We start from the raw sequence: 12,169 nt of genomic DNA, 5'->3' as shown, positions 1-12,169 counted from the left end.
AGCTGAGAAGAACAAAGGTCTTAATCTTAGGGCTTTAAGTACCACTTCCAGCTGATGCCTTCCATGCGAAGCTGTAAAACACATTACTGTTTGCAGTACACAGGGACATACGAGAAGTGCAAAAACGTGGACAGAAAACATAAAAACTGGCTTTAGTATCGTGAGAGAAAGGGAGAAACGTAAGACAAGGCAGAGGCAATAAAGGAAAGAGGAGCCAGGTCTACAATATTTAACTTCTTAAGATATTCAGAAGCAAATATTGCATCATGTTAACATTTGTTCAATATGGGCGCTTTATTATATAATGTGGCATTTGTTCTATTTGCCCAGTGCTTTTCTGTATGAGTAAAATATTTAATTCTTAAGTCTTCTGGACAAAAAAGAAAAAAAAACACCACACAGGCCTACCAGGGTTTTCGTCTCGGGGCAGAGTAACAATACTCTAACTGGATACATTTGAAAGGGGCAATAGTAGGACAAAAATAAAGTTGTGCTTTGTGCTTTGATTATGTCAGAAGTTGTGCTTACTCAGCAACCCGTGGACATGAGAAACCGCTGGTTTCAGGACAGTGGCCATGTGTCGTTACATAAGCCCATGCAGGACACTGTGAGGATACCGGAGCGGGCTCCTGTGGGTGGCCAAGGCTGTCTGCTTCTTGGGGCTCGAAGAGCAGGCAGTGCAGGGACACGGGGTATGACATGAGGCTCGGGAGGCGATGGGGTGGTGTGCAGATGTGAGGAGATGAGTGTGGCTGGCACAGGAGCAAGGACAGAGGCTGCAAGTCGGCTTGGGAGGCTGCTGCCGGGGCAGTGGGGCTGCAGAGGCAGAGCACAGGGCCTGGCATCCGGACTCTGTCCTGAGGGAGACAGCTCAGGCACGACCTTGAGGGATCATCCAGTCTGGTTCCCTGCCTGGGAGCAGATAAGTGTCGGAATCTTTCTGGATGGCGGACCTGCCGCTTTTTCAATGTCTCCAACAGCAGAGATTCCACAGTCTCCATCCCTCAGCTTTTACGGTGTTGGGCAGACATGGCTGGGCGTGGAGAGGGCACTGTGGAGGGCAGGACAGAGGAAATGGGGACGGAGCCGGGGACAGAGCAGGCAGACGCAGCCACAGTGATGGACGCTGTGCTAGGGAAGGGGGCGCTGTGCCTGGCCGCAACAGGTGACAGCTGTGTGCCACAGGAATGGCTGATGCCGATGACAGAAATGGCTGCATCTGTTGGCATCGCTGTCGTTGCAGTCATCCTTGCTGCAGACACCGACAGAATCCTTACCATGCTTTCCAGTTTCACCCTGTCAGGTATGCATATATCACAATGCCCCCTTCAAACATGAGAACTACGGAGTAAAGAAAAGGAGTCTGAGCACAAGACAAGAAAGCAAAGAAAAAGAGGAATCGAAGCATGAGGAAAACATGGAGTAAATAAAAAGAAGACAACATTAAGAAAAGGAGGAGTTTGAATATGATCCCCTAGCTAGTAAGAGGCAGATCTGGAATCAGGAGCAGCCCTCTGGTTCCAGCATCTATGGCCCTAACCAACCACTGCCTCTCAAACAGGAGCGGGTACATCCTGCCAGCACAGACTGTGGCAGCGGAGCACCCCAGTGCCCTGGTCCAGAGGGAGTGGCGCATGTGGCTAAATACAACGCAGAGCCCTGGCTACGAGAGGGCATCACACACCGGCCTCCATGTGGGCCATGACATCGCCGCTGATTGGAAAGAAGTTGCTGCTTCTATGTAGCATATTGGGGAATAAGAAGGAGAGAGCTGGATGCACGACGAATGTGACAGTGTGCCAAGCACATCACAGGTGACAACCAATTTCAGTTCACAACAACCTCGCCATGGGGATATTCCTATTAGAGCCGAAAAGTCAGAGGCTCAGAGGGGCATAGTAATGGCTCACAGGAAGCCAGCAAACAAGAGGCAGAGCTGGGAGGAAGAACATTTGCCTGAATACCTGGCGTTAGGTTCCGTTTTGTTTTCCTATTATCCCACCCTGCTTCATTGGGAATTTCCCACATACCCACCAATTGGCTATGAGTGCTGGCCTTGAGTCAAACTAGATTTCCTTGGTAATTTCCCAGAAGAATACACATAGAAATAAATTTTAAAAAGAAAAGATGGTGCCAACTGTGAATTGAAGATAAGAGAGATCACAGGTCAAAGTCTGGGAAGAATTTCCACTAATGACCATTTTCCTGGGGCTGGATGTAGAAAGAAACCACCAAGTATATCCTCTAAACCACAAGAAGAAAAACAGTCCCAAAGAAGTTGGGAAATCATGCTAAATAACTAACCTTTGTGCTTTGGGGGCAGGTCACAAGATGCTGTCATAACATGGATTAGAAAAAAAAAAGGCTAACATTGTGTTTTTGAAACAACAATGAATAATGTGGGAAAATAAGCACTATCTTGATGAGAAGAGGGAAAACAACTCTGCTGATAGCTGTTCACAAATCAACTGGTTATCTGAAGACATTTCTCAAGTTTATTCAGAAAGTCCAAGAGGATTTGGTCACTATGGAACAGGAGTGGAAAGCCACAAGAAAAGATGACAAAGAAAAGGGTTAAAGTAAAACAGAAGGGGGTTTCAGGTTACTGCAAAACCAAGAGCAAAATTAAAATTACACAGAAGGTCATACAGTACAGAACATCCACTCTAGAAGTTAAGATTATCGAGGCAGAGGATCAGTGTTAGAATTTCTCAGAATTGAGGTGGAAAAGCAATGAGGCAGAGAGAGAGAGAGAAGTAGACAAATATGAAGGAAGAGAACAGAAGTATAACTTAGGGATTTTATCCGCCGTGCGGGGAAAAAACATAAGACAGAATAAGAAAAGAATAAGAGCAGAAATAGTGACTAAAAAGAGTAACAGAAAATTTCAGTGGGTGGAAGAAAGGCCTGTGTCTACATACATAACAGAAGTACTCCCTGAGGCCAAGTGTGGTGGCACATGCCTGTAGTCCCAGCACTCAGGAGGCTGAGGCAGGAGGATTCTTTTGAGTTGGAGACCAGTCTGGGCTACATAGTGAGTTCACGGCCAGCCTGAACTACATAGCAAGACCCTGTCGCAAAAAAAAAAAAAAAAAAAAAGCCCTCTGAGACCCAGGCAAAGTAATAAAGAGGACCATTCTGCCCAATATATGATTTTTAAATTAAATTTTTATATTAAAATAAGCGCCAGGGAAATTGTACAAAATGGGTTTTTCTATACAAGGAAAAATCTAAAACTGCCTTCAAACTTCTTTTCTAAAAAGTAGAAGAAAACAATGGACAGTTACATAAAAGTATTTCCAGGGAATGCATTCTGCCTACTTTTCACTTACAGGAAGGTTGTGTCTGGTACCATTTGTGGCATAGCTAGCTGTCATCTACTGCTTCTTTTCCTTAAAAAGATAGAAAGGAAAGAAAGAAGGGAGGGAGGGAGGGAAGAAAGAAAAGAAATGAAAAAGAGAAAACTGATTTGACTTGGGATAACAAGGAGTCCAGGCCCACTGGTGAATCACTGAAGATCTAAGTTTTTTTTTAAACACTTTCTTCCTATTTTCCTAGCCTCCCTTGCAGCTAGGAATGACCATGTTTTTCTACTCTGGCCAGAAACTCAAAGAGAAAACTTGCTAGTTAGCTACTGAGAAAGAGTTCCCCTGCCTTATAAGAAAGAGAATCATCATTAGAAAAAATACTTTTGCTACCACATCTATCCCATTCCAAATATACGTCAGGTCCCCAAACTGTAGTGATCTCAAAGCCAGAAGGCAACATGGTTTAAGATGAGCTTTCTCCAAGCTGAGGATGGTGGCATGGGAGGCTGAGGTGCAGAAACCCAGGAAGACATCACCAAGCCCCCACCCCTGCCTTGACCACCCACTGGTGAAGTTCGACCCATGTCTGTATTTAAGCTACTGTCAGGTTCTCTTTTACGCATAACAAAAGTCCCAAGAACATAAATGCAGTCGGTCCCTCAATATCCATGGGAAGCTGGTTTTAGGTCCCCCACAAATACCAAAACTCTATGGATGCTAGAGTCCCTTACATAAAAAGTAACATAGGACCAGGGATTTAGCTCACTGGTTTTGGCACCTGCTGCGCGAGCACAAGGTCCTGAGTTTGATCCCCAGTACCAAAAAAAAGTAACATAATATTTTCATACACAGTGGTTAAAATTAAGTGTGTCATCTTGACTGGCTAGGGAGTTGTCTAGAGCTTTAGTAAAGCAGCCTTCTGGGTGTGTCTGGGTGGGTCATGAAGGCATAACCTTGGGTCTATATCTGGTCTCTGGCTCTATCTTTTCTGCCACTGTTCCCCTGCTCTGTTTCCATATGCCATGAAGTGCATAGCTTTCCACTGCCATGCCCTCTGACATGCTGTTCCTGCCTTAGAATGAGGCAATCATGGACTGTTATGGCATATTAGGTATGTAGATGTCCCCTACAAGCTTCATGCACTCATGGATCATGGGTATGTGACACTAGATTGTGGGTGTGCAATACTGGATTAGTCCACTGATGGGTTTATAGCTGGATGTGATGTTGCAAGATGAAGCATGGTGAGAAGAGGTAGGTCACTGGGCATGGCCTGTAATAATATATATCCTTCCTCCTGCCTTGATCCTGCCCTGCTTCCTGCCTGCCATGCTGTTTCTCCTCGCCCATGCCACTCTGCCATGACATCCTGCCTTGGAATCAACTGTCTATGAACTGAAACTTCTACCAACTGTGAGCTAAAATAAATCTCTCCTCCTTTAAGTGTGGGTGTCAGTTATTGTGTCCAAACTGATGGATATGGCATATAACCTAGGTACATCTTCCTGGATAACTTAAATCATCTCTAGATGATTTACAATACCTAGTATGGTATGTAAATAGCTGTTATACTGTACTTTTTGGAGACAATGATAAGAAAAAAGCCTGTACATGTTCTCCAAAGATATAATTTTTTAAATTATATGCAAATTATTTGATGTGCAGTTGACTAAACCCTCAGACACAGAACCCATGAGTACAGAGAGTCAACTGTGTTAATAGGAAAAGCGAAAAAAGGAATTCTATTATCACCATTTGAGAAATGATATTCTAAACAAAACTGAACATGCCGCCCAAATGAAGGCTTTAATTAAACTAATATACATTATGAGTCTCTAGGAGATGAATTAAGAAGAAGCAATTCTATTATGAAAAATGTTTAACCTAGCACATGATCCATCTATCTTATTCTGGTTGTATAACCAAGGGAAATAAAAAACATACCAGATACACACCTGCATGTCCACATTTATTGTAGCACTACTCACAATGGCTAAGATATGCAATCAGTCTCACTGCCTATCAACAGATGAATGCACAAAGAAAACATGGTATCTATACACAGCGGAGTACTATTCAGCCATAAAGAGGAATGAAATCCTGTCAATTGTAGAAAAACAGATGGAACTGGAGGACATTATGCCAAGTGAAATAACCAAGATGTGGAAACACAAGTAATGCATGTTCTCTCTCACATGTGGAAGCTAAAAAAAAAGTGGACCCGAGTATAGAATAGTGATTGCTAGGGATTAGGAAAGTGTATGGAACTAGGGAGGGGAAAAGGAGAATAGAAAAAGAGGTTAGATTTCATCAGTGCATGCTGTATGCATGTATGGAAATATCATACTGAACCCCATTAATATGTACAATTAATGTGTGTTAAGAAAAAAGAAAAAAGTTGGATTATAAGGCATTGAAGTTAAAATTTTGTGAACCAATAACTTTATATTCAACCACATTTTAATTTTACCAGCAAAGTTAACTATAATGTTTTCAAATCTGTGATGGACTTCATATTTTCAGTCATTGTAACAAAATACTGAAGCTAGGCACTTCAGAAAGAAAAGAAGTTTAATTACCTCTTACAGCTTGCAGGAGGCAGAGAATCCAAGATGAGGCAGCCAGGTCAGTTTGGTGAGGGTTCCTGTAGCTGCTCTCACAACATCCTGCAGGATCAGGATAGGAAACAGCCACATGCAGGTGGAGAGAGTGAAGTCACAGGGCAAGACAGGAAGCCAGAGGATTCAGTGGGCAGGTTTGCTCTCTTACCCCAACTCACTCTTGCGAGAATGACCTCAGTCTGCTAGACCAGCATTGATCCTTTCTGAGGGCAGTGCCCTTAAACACCTCATCACCTCCTGCTGGACCCCAACTCTTAAGCCAGTCCACCATATCCCACCACTGCCCCGCTGCGGGTCAAGCTTCCAGCATACAACAGCTTCATGGACACCGAAATCATATCCATGCCATAGAAGACTTAAAACCTATCTCTCTTCAGTAATCCCCAATCCATGATGGAAAAAAATGTTTTAAAAAGATCTCCAGCTCACCAGGCAGGGCGCTACATGCATATAATTCCAGCACTCTGGGAGGCTGAGACAGGAGAATCACAAGGTCAGGCCCAGCTGGGCATCTTAATGACTTAGCAAGGCCCTGTCTCAAAACAAAATAAACAGCGGCTGGAGATATAGCTCTAGTGCAAAGGCCCTGGGTTCAAGCCTCACTATCACAAACAAACAAACAACAAAATAAAATAGACAAATAAAAACCAATCTCCAAATAATTGAGAGATGAACTATAACTAATAATTCAAGTATAAGAAATTGAGAGTATAAAGAAAAAACAGCATACATTAAAACTGTCTAAAGATAAGTAAAATTAACTGTAACAAATGTGAAGGCAAAGCTAACCACAGAGACCAAACTATTCTGAAAAAAGAATAGTTAATGCTTAAAAACGATTGTTTAATATAATGGGACTTCTGGTCTAGGCATGATGGACGCTGCTTCTCTCTGCCAAATCCAACTATAAACTGTGGAAATGATATAAGAAGCAACCAAAGAGCTGGGGATTTAGCTCAGTGGCGCCCATGCCTGCCTCACAAGCAAAAGGTCCTGAGTTCGATCCCCGGTACCAAAAAAACGAGAAAAGAAGCAACCAAAGCAAAACTGTCAAAGGCAGCAAAAGGAAGACTAGTTTGGGACCCAGCCCTGGAGGAAGGACACAATGGCAGCCTGTCTTCTACCACTCCGCCTAACAAGAGTAGGTAGTTGACATTTTGGGAGGCTGAGGCAGGAGAATCACAAGTTTGAGCCCAACCTAGGCAACTTATTGAGACTCCGTCTTAAAATTAAAAATTTAAAATGAGCTGAGATGTACCTCAGTGCTAAAGCCCTAGGTTCAATCACCAGTGCCACAAAAAGAAAAAAAATAAAAGGAAAGCAGTTGAGATTTGGCATTTCCTGTCCCCCAACCTATCAACAGAAGGCAGCCCAAGGGGGGCTCGTTCTTCCCCCAGACTGGATGGGGATCCCTCAGACAACACCAGGCAAGCAGGATCTACTGGGAACCCCCGCTAACAATCAGCACCTAAGAAAAGCTGGCTCCCTCCCTGGGGGCCTGAACTTATCCCTGCCCATCCCGCACCCCAGTAGAACAGGAAGGCTCCTGCAAGATGGACTCCTCCATAACAAAGAGCCTGGCCCAGAAAGCCTCTGGCTGCCTTGCTGAAGACTCTCCTGCCAGAGACTGGGGCAAACTTGGCGGATCTCATCCCAGAGCCTGGCCTGGGAAGCACTCCCTGGCCCCGGAGGCAGGAGAGAATCTGGTCACAAGAGCCCCTGGCCCACCAAGCCTCTGTGCTCCCACCTGAGAGCCTTGGAGCCTTCTCCCCAAGGAGAGACTACAAGGCTCATGCGTACCTAACCTAACCACATTCCTTTTGCCCCTTTGAGCAGGACCAAAACTGACCAGGGAGAGCTCCAGCAGTGCTACCAGATAATACAGGCAGACTGAACTATCATCACAAAGGCTCGGCAAAGAAGCTGCCATTGGAACCATGGTGCACAAAACTAAGTGAGGACCTGCATGCTAAACCTAAGCAGGGTGAGTGTCCAGTACATAAAATATTTAAATAAACCAGCGGGGAGAGCATGTCTGTAATCCCAGCATTCTAGGAGGCATAGGCAGGAGGACTGCCTGAGAAAATTAGCAACTTAGTGAGACCCTGTCTAAAAAATTTTTAAAAGGCTGGGGATGTAGCTCAGTATGAAGGTCCTGAGTTCAATTTCCATACACACACACACACACACACACACACACACACAGATTTAAATAAAATCTAGAATCCACTCCTATATGAGACAAAGTGTCCAGGCTACAGTAGAAAACACCAATTACATCAAGAACTGAGGAACTCCTAAATTGAAAGAGAAAAGATGCTTCACTGAAAGTAACACCAGGTAAATCAGAAATTGGAGTTATCGACAAGGATTTTAAAGCAGCCATCATAAAAATGCTTCAATAATTATTCAGAAATTCTCCTGAAAGAAATGAAAAATAAGGAAAATCTCAGTAAATAAATGGAAAATATAAAAAGATACACAGAATACAATACAATGAAGAATACAATAGTGGAAATTTCTTTTAAAAGCTTGCTTAATGAGACAGTAGAGATGAAGAGATGATCAATTATAATCAGTGAACTTGATTTCAAATGAGTAAGATCTGATCAATAAGGACAACAAAAAGAAAATAAACCAACAATCAAAACTTTTTAATAGAAGCTCAGGGATCTATGAGACTAAAAAAGATACATTGTTCATTGGAATTGCAGAAGGAAAAGAGGCTGAAAGTGGTACTGAAAAAATATTCAAAGAAGTAATACCTAAAATTTCCCACATTTGGTAAAATACATAAGATGTGATCAAAGAATATGGCAAGTGTTTAAATGTAAAAAAGTTTTATTACACTAAGAGACAAATTACCATCAACCACCCCCCCCCAATAGTACACCTCACTTGGAACACACTTATCCCATGGCTCTTGTCACTTTCTGAAACAGTTCTGGAAGTCCTCTTTCCTAAGTGTCTTTAGTTGTGCTGTCCTGGTTGTCTGGATGTCCTGGATTGAATAAAAACATTCAGCTTTTTCATGGTCATTTTTGCTTTGAGGAACAGCCAGAAGTTGCATGTATCAGATCTGGTGAACAGGGTGATGAGGACATGCAGTAAGGTTTTTATGAGTTCATTTTTCTGCTGGTACTCAGCAACAGCATTCACTGTGTTTCTGATCACACCTCACAAAGACACTCAGGAAAGAGGACTTCCAGAACTGCTTCAGAAAGGGGCAAGAATGATGGGATAAGTGTGTTTGAAGTGAAGAAGAGTATTTTGAGGAGAATTAATGGCAAACTGTCTTTTTAGTGTAATAAAGTTTTTATTTTTAATTTAACTATTCACTCTATTTTTGGATCACACCTTATAGATTCAGGAAGCTTAACAAGTCTCAAATAGAAAATAATCCAAATAAATCCATCCCAAGACACATGATAATTAAACCCTGAAATAGGTAAACGCAGAAAAATTCTGGCAAGTGGCCAAAAAGAAATGATGCATTTCCTATAATGGAAAAACAGTTCAAATGACAACAGATTTCCCATTTTAAATCAATAAGGACAGAAGCAAGTAGTACACGAGTTTTCAAGTTCTGGAAAACAAGAGAACTGTCAACCATGAATCTCATATCTGGTAAAATTATCCTCTAGGAATGAGCAGAAATTGAAACATCTTCAGGAAAAGGAAGCTGAAAGAATATGTCAGTATAACACAACTTTAAAGACATCCTAAAGAAAGTTCTTCAAACAGGAAGACTCTTAGAACACTAAGAAAGAGGAGCGAATAAAAGAAAAAATAGAAATATAGGCATATATAATAGACTATCACTTTCTTCATGAACGTAAGTGGTTGAGGCATAAATTAGAGCACCATTTGATACTCAAGACAATGCTAGTTAAGAGTGGTAAAGCGTCTTAGTTCATTTTCTGCTGCCATAATAGGACACTTGAGACTAGGAAACATAAAAAACAGAGATTTGTTTCTTACAGTTCTAGAGTCGGGAAGTCCAGGAGCATGGTGTTGGAATATGGCAAAGACTTTCTGCTGCATGATAACACAGAGAAAGGGCAATCACATGGAGGGAGTGGGAAGGGAGAGAGAATTCATCCTCGTGAGGAACCCACCCAGTGGTAACAAGCCCACTCCTGAGATAAAGGTTTTAGTCCATTCATGGGAGTGGGGCCTTCATGGCCTAATCACCTCTTAGAGGTCCCATATCTTAACACTGGCCACTAAATTCCAATATGAGCTTGGAAGGGACATTCAAACCCTAACAGGAAGATAAAAGGATCTAAGAGAAAATATTCACACCCACCAGAAGAGGTGAAATGTTGCTCTCGGTAAAGTGTGACATCACAGAGCAACCACTACAAAAACTAAACAAAATACTAAAAATCAAGTATCCCACAAGAAAAGAGAAAAGAAGTCAGGTATGGTGGCACATGCCTGTGATCCTAGCACTCTGGAAGACTGAGGCAGGAAGATCACAAGTTTGAGCACAGAATGGGAAATTTAGTGACTTAGACCCTGTTTCCAAATAAAAAAATTTAAAAGAAGGGCTGAGGATGTAGTTAAATCAAAGGCCTTGGTTTAATCCCTACTAGTGCAAAAAGGAAGGAAGGAAGGAAGGAAGGAAGGAGGAGGGAAAGGAGGGAAGGGAGAAAAGAGAAAATGAGAAGAATGGCAGACTTGCCTAAATAATTAACTTAAATGTAAATTATCTATCAATCAAAAATGAAATAAGCAGATAAAAGGGACTTGCTTCAAATTCAGCAACATAGGATGGAAAAATAATACATCCTGAAAATATTAATTTTAAGAAGCAGCAGTAGTTATATTAATATCCAATAAAGTAGACTTAAAAGCTGAGAAAATTACTAGACACAAAGAGGCACATCACATAATGGTGAAAGGATCAATCCATCAGAAAGAGATATGATTTTAAATGTGGACACACTTAAGAACAACCTCAAAATACAAGAAACAAAAGTGGGTAGAGGTAACTGGAAAAACAGACAAATCTGCAATTATGGTTGGGGACAGAAAATGATGGAACTACTGGAGAGACCATCAGCAAGGAAAGAGGTTCTGGACAGCAGTCACCCAGTGGGATCCATGCTACACATTCAAGGACAGCAGCAGCACACACATTGTTTAGTGTCGTGGGTAGACCATGTATAAGGCTATAAAGCAAACCACAAAGGTACAAATAATTGAAATCACAGAGTGTGTTCTTTGACCATAATGGAATCAAACTAAAAACCAGTAGGAAACCAGAAAAATCTCTAAACACATGGAAACTTAACAATACATTTTTAATTCATGGTTCAAAGGAGAAATCCCAGGGCAATAATCATTCAGAGAACTCAATGTAAGTGGAAACACAGCATTATTCTATAATCTAAGTTTCTATCTGAAGAAGCTAAGAAAAAAATGAAATTTAAAAAATCCCTAAAACTGGCAGAAAGAAGAAAATAGTAATGGTAAGAAAAAATGAAATTGGTATAGGAAAATGAGAGAAAAATCAATAAAACAAAAAGCAATTTCTTTGAAAAAATGAATAAAATTGACAAGCTTCTAGCAAGAGTAGCAAAAAATAAAAGAAGGAAGACAAATCACCAATATCGGAAATAAAATAGGGAATATTACATTATGTCCTACAACCACTGAAATATAAGAGCATACTACGAATAATTTTACATTCAGAACTTCAACAACTAAAAGAAATGGACCAATTCCCAAGAGGAAAAAACTCTGCTAAAACTCAACCAGATGAAATAGATAATTAGAATAGTGCCATAATCATTGAAGAAATTTAATTCATAGTTTAGAAGCTTTTTAAAAAAGAAATCTCTAGGCCCAAATACCAATTTTATAAAATTTCTCCCATAAATAGAAGAGAGGAATACTTTTCAATTCACTTTATGAGACCTGATAACCAAACTAAACAGAGAGTACCCAAATAAGAAAGAAAGATGGAAATAAAGGAAAGCATGTAGAGAGCACATCTCTTGTGAACTTATACGTAAGAAACCTAAAAAATACTAGCAAACTAAATCCGAAGGCATGTAGAAAGAATTATACACCGTGACCAAGGAACATTCATTACAGGTATGCAAGGTTGGTTCAGCAAAAGTCAATCAATATGAGCTGGGGTGCTCAGTGGCAGAGCAGCCACCTGACATGCACAAAACCCTGGGTTTGATCCCCAGCACCCCCTAAAAATAAAGCAATGCAATTATTATT

At 41.3% G+C, this 12,169-nt stretch overlaps 1 protein-coding gene across 19 annotated transcripts in view; it reads right to left on the bottom strand.

Moving 5' to 3' along the window:
• Nucleotides 1–12,169, bottom strand: part of Caln1 (calneuron 1) — a 534,324-nt gene that overhangs the window by 171,241 nt on the left and 350,914 nt on the right. The gene's annotated exons all lie outside the window — the stretch shown is intronic.

The sequence above is a fragment of the Heterocephalus glaber genome, unplaced genomic scaffold (genome assembly GCF_053883595.1).
Source record: "Heterocephalus glaber isolate CG9 unplaced genomic scaffold, H.glaber_assembly_v1.0 deba00001610, whole genome shotgun sequence".
In the NCBI taxonomy this organism is placed as follows: Eukaryota; Metazoa; Chordata; class Mammalia; order Rodentia; family Bathyergidae; genus Heterocephalus; species Heterocephalus glaber.
Note: the sequence above shows the minus strand (reverse complement) of the source record. Positions and strands in the feature narration are given on the sequence as shown.